Here is a 5,336-nt window from a genome sequence, read left to right on the forward strand (position 1 = left end):
CTTACCTTTCATAAAAGGTATTACGTGGGAAGCGGTTTCAAAAAATATACCCATTCAATCTGAATTTTTACCGAAAAGCTATTACTAGCTAGCTGACTGTAGAGAAATTTCGAATATTCGAATTTTTCATCATAAAATAACTTTTTCAATGCAACTGTTAATGACTGTTGGGAGTGGTTGTAAGAAGAGTTTGATTCAGTGCGTCGTTAAGTCAAAACACATCACTCATGATATCATCACTTGTCAGTCAGATATCTCAAATATGATCGATATATCTCAAAAATTGCAATCTATAGGTTGAATATGAAAACAAATGAACAGGCGACAAATAGGCAGACAGAAAGGCAGACAGACATATAGACAGATAGACATGCTTAAAACGATTTAGAAGTTCATATAAAGTGAATGTATCTTAAGTCCTACTGTGTATCGTTGCGCATACTGCTGTGCAAGCTTTTTATGTCCTGACAAATGGTATTACAACAACAATGTAAGGTATATATATATATATATATATAAGGTGTATATATAAGGTATATATATATATATATATATATATGTACGTATGTTAATGAAAATATCATTTATTTTATCTAATAGCCGGTGCTGTCTTACACGAAAAATTGCAATTTGCCGATGACTCAAACTGTGGTTACACTGCTTATTCATGCAGTTACAATATCCTTTTATATACATATAGATTAATAATTAAATAAAAAATATGAGTAAACTTTGAATACACAGAAATTCATTGATGATTCATTCATTAAATGAAATCGTTGTGAACACGCTGATCGATTACAAGTACGTGAATAAACTTGAAAGATGAAAATTTTGTTGATAAAACCGTTAATGGTTAGATTTCGATTGCCAACTAAATGCTGGTCGAGACAAACATCTACGCTGGGCGTTACAATCTCGGCTTGTGAAACTTTACGATCTAAAGCGTACGCTACAAAATACTTTTTTCTATCCCTATAACTCTTTCGAAGTAAACAAGTCCACCTATTAGCTTGTCATTGAAATTTTCCATTCTCACAAGACAAAATCGAGATTTCCTAGGGGAAGAAGGATTCGCTTTGCTCAGGCGTACCGTTATGTCCGAACTTGGATCTTCCTGAGAATTATGATGATCATTAAATTCTTATCATCAGACATTTCCACTGTCTTACTAAAATCATTTATAGTGTACTACTCGACTTGTCTTCGCTTTTTTACTTGTGTAAAAAAAAAAAAAAAAAAAGCAGCAAAAATCTTATCTAATACTTAATCGGCGACCTTAGTGACGTCTACTCGTAGATTTTTCGTGTTTTGATTTGCTTATCTTAGGGTTGGTTATGTGACAACTTTATTATATCTCTCACTGAAACGTAGGAGGTATACTCAGTTTGTCATTATGCTTGCCTATAAAGTATATGTATATGTATATGTATATTTAGCTTGAAATTGTAAATTGATTCAGTCATGTCTGTCCGTCTGTCCGTCTGTATGTCCGTGTTGTGAGTGTTGTTGACACTCTCCTGGTCGCAAAAAATATGGATATCGTCTTCAAAAGCAATTGGTAGTTTCTGCACGCAGATTGATATTGAATATGGTCCAAATAGGTGAGTGCACAAGCCCGCAGTGAAGCGGAAACTGAACACAACTTAGTTTTCCTAAACAAAAATTGTTTGTTTCTTTTTTCACATTATTCACAAATTATAGAAGGTGGGAAGGGTGATTTTCCAAATTTGTTTTATGAAAATAGAATAAATCGGTCATGCTCACACAAAGTTACAAATGATTAAATTTTCTTTTTTTTTTCACTTTTTTGAAGTTTTATACTATGATTGAGTAAACAAGACACAGTGTTTACGATTATTTTTTTTTACATTTCGTAAAGGAAGATATATTATGTGCCTAAACATGCATTTATTCTAAAATAAATATGATAGACACGTAGACCTGGGTCCACTTGGTATAATTTTTTCTTAATATTATCTTCGATATAGGTATCAAATAAAAGGGTTTGGAGAGTAGAATTGAAGAAGATAAGTCTGCTAATTCGAAATTAATTATAGTGAACGTTATGACGTGATAGATGCATTTCTCTTAGCAATGCCTTTTAGTGAAGGAAAAGGTGAAGGATAAATTTTATCCCATTCACTTTTTTATAACATAAAGCGCCAAAGATTCGATTGATGGGGGGTATGCGTCATTCGGCCCCAGCCGAATATAATATTCTAACCTCGTTTGCAATTCACTTTCAATCACATTCCAGTATATTTGTCCTGGGGCGTAAGCAATTACTCTCTTTGTGAAAGCTTGAAGCTTGCTCAGGAGAAATCCACTTTTGATCCAATAACTCCATTAATGGGTAACATTTTCGTAATCAGTTAGATCGGCAAACCGATTTCTTATCTCGAAAGCAATTATGTCTACAAAAATATTTGATATATAGTTCAGCAGTGATAGTAGCGTGTTTTTGTTTCACTTTTTCCAAGGAGCAAGGTTGGCGATGTGGCTGGCTGTCACTTGTTAGAGCCATTTTCTAAGCTCCTAAAAATGCGATCTTAAGAAATTTGTTACATAAATAAATAAAGTGAATTAGATTTTTGGTGAATGAATAGGTTCAAGCATTCAATAAATGAACCTAACATTTCGATACGTTAACCCTAGATCACACTTAGATAATTACTTTTAGCATAACATAAAAAATTAGCTTGCGTTTTAAAAGCCACTTTTATACCCTACGACACTTTTTGGTTTTCTTGTTAGCGATGAACACATGCTACGTGTTCATGTGTCTGACAGATGGACGGACATAAGTTGATTGTATGCAAAAAGAATGCGTGTATTTCATAAAATGACTGATGCATCGTCTTCTGATGTTAAGTGAGATGACAATATGAGCATACCTGCATTCATCATTCCACTATAAATTACAATAATAATGTTATGTTATAATATAAAAACAAAATATTATATATATATATATATATATATATATATACATATATGTATATATGTGATGAATCAGTTTTTCATAAGCAAAACGTAGAAAAAGCAATATAGAAGCGCAATTAATATTAGATAGCGATAACATTTACATATTATAAAATTTTTATTAATTGGTAGTAATGTGTTAATAAATTTATTTAATTAAGTGTTAAGTTAAAAATTGTAAACACACAAGCGTATATGTTATGCAATTATGTAGATATTATTATCGTTACATCAACTAACGGTGAATGTTGGTTAACTAATTTTGCTTTTTATTTTGTAATTCTTCAGGATACTAACTAACGTATGTAAATGTCTGTTTGTTACCCTTGATTTGTTTACTTAATAAGCTTAATTATCGTTGAATTTAAAGAGAGGCGGGGAAAAAATTTGAAATTTGAAAACATAGAAGATCAAAAGACATCGAATATGAATTTTAATAGAAATGATTGCGACGACAATCCCGAAAGTTCTTCGTCTCTCCTCCGCTCCTTCGACGACCAGCAACGTTCACAATTGAATAACACAAATTTATTAATATTGATGAACTATGTAAGGCAAGTTTCTCCTAAAGCCAAATACACCCGCCTACATCACCTATGGTAAGGCCACATGCAGTTTGTGTGAATATTGGCAACACTGACAAGGACTTGAGGTTAACTTATCTCTTATTATGCGAATCTGTTCAGAAACATTTTCTCAACCGATTTAAGATTATCTGTCCGTCTCTCTGTCTTATATAGATTTGTATGCTCAATCTGACACCGACAGGTGTAAATGCTAATATATAAATATTGTAACACGCTACACTACTCGTACTAAAAGGTACATTAAATTTATACGGATATGTGTCACAGCCAGTTCGACTCACCACTTTCCGCTCCAATTTAAGCATGTCTCTTCTCTTGTCCATCTGATGTCTATTCATTTTTGTTCTTTCTTTTTATTTTTGATTTTATATGAGCCAATAACTCCTCGTGTAACATGTTGCTGATCAGAAAGAAGTTAGGAAAGAGCCTAATTGTTGTATGCCTGGTCTATGTTATGCCTCTATCGAGTGATCACTGACTGTAACTGCGATCAAAATAAACCGCACTTGAGAACTGAGCCCGCGAGCAATGATTTTATTTTACCGATTTTTTATTTACTCGGCTACACGTACGGATATTCGATTTAGAAATATCCGTTATCGACTTTGGGCGGGTGATCAACGTGAGCTTTCTGAAAATCGATTAAACTCGTTAACGTGCCCTACTAGTAATGATTGTTAGACGTTTACCCCCAAAAAAAAGGAAAATTAATTGAGCAAAGCTAACCATTAGATAGTCCGCCGCACCGCTTAATCTATTTTCATCAAAAAATTATTACGTAGGAGAAGCACTTAAATCGCTTACGAACTTTGATACAAATTTAGTAAAGTTAATTTTTTGTTCCAAGAACTTGTTATACTCCACCTCTTTTAGTCATCAAATTTTAAAAATTCGAGTTTTTTTTTGCCACACGAAAGCTTAATTTCCATGAGAACCCTTCCCTTATGTGGGAAGGGATTAAAGAAATGGACCTATTCAATACAAACGTACGTTTAATGGTTTGGGAGCCATTTTCTAAGAGAGTTTCAGAACACAGAACACCGCCGCACTCAAATGCTGGACACTCATTTAGTATACCCCAAAGGCACTAAATAGTTTTATATAATCACTTTTTCAAAGCTGCCCGTAAAAATAATCTTATCCTATTCATATATGATGGCGTTCAAATCTCATCAAAATATCTCAAAAATTGCGGCCGCCATAGATTGACCACAAGAAAATAAGACGGACAGATGGGTAGATAAGCTTAAATCGAGTCAGAAAGTGGTGCTGAATGCAATCGGAGTTTATTTGAAGTCCTTCTGGTTGTTATACATATGCGAATAAACTTAACATAACTCCTGTATTACAAGTGAGAGAATGGGATACCACTTATAATAATGAAATAATTTCGATAAGTTAGGTTAAGATTGATTCAAACACTCACCAATCATAACAATATCGATATTTCTCAACAATCATATATCCGTCCTCAGCTATAGACTCTCATTTGCACTACTACAAGTAGACTCAAGTTTGCACAGACTTGTTACACTGTTGTTACACCGCCTAACTCATTCAATTAAAGACGATTCACGGAAATGGCTCCGCTATTGCAAATATTTATTATTCTTTAAAAATATTCTTTCCTTTTAATACTCAGACAAGCGCCACGAATATCGTTATTCTTTAACATTGTTTTTTTTAAACAGAATATCTTTCCTTTCCTTAGGTCTTTTCCGACTAAGTCAAAATTTCAAAACTCTTCTATATGTTCTACAAAGG

Source organism: Glossina fuscipes, unplaced genomic scaffold (genome assembly GCF_014805625.2).
Source record: "Glossina fuscipes isolate IAEA_lab_2018 unplaced genomic scaffold, Yale_Gfus_2 0, whole genome shotgun sequence".
NCBI lineage: Eukaryota > Metazoa > Arthropoda > Insecta > Diptera > Glossinidae > Glossina > Glossina fuscipes.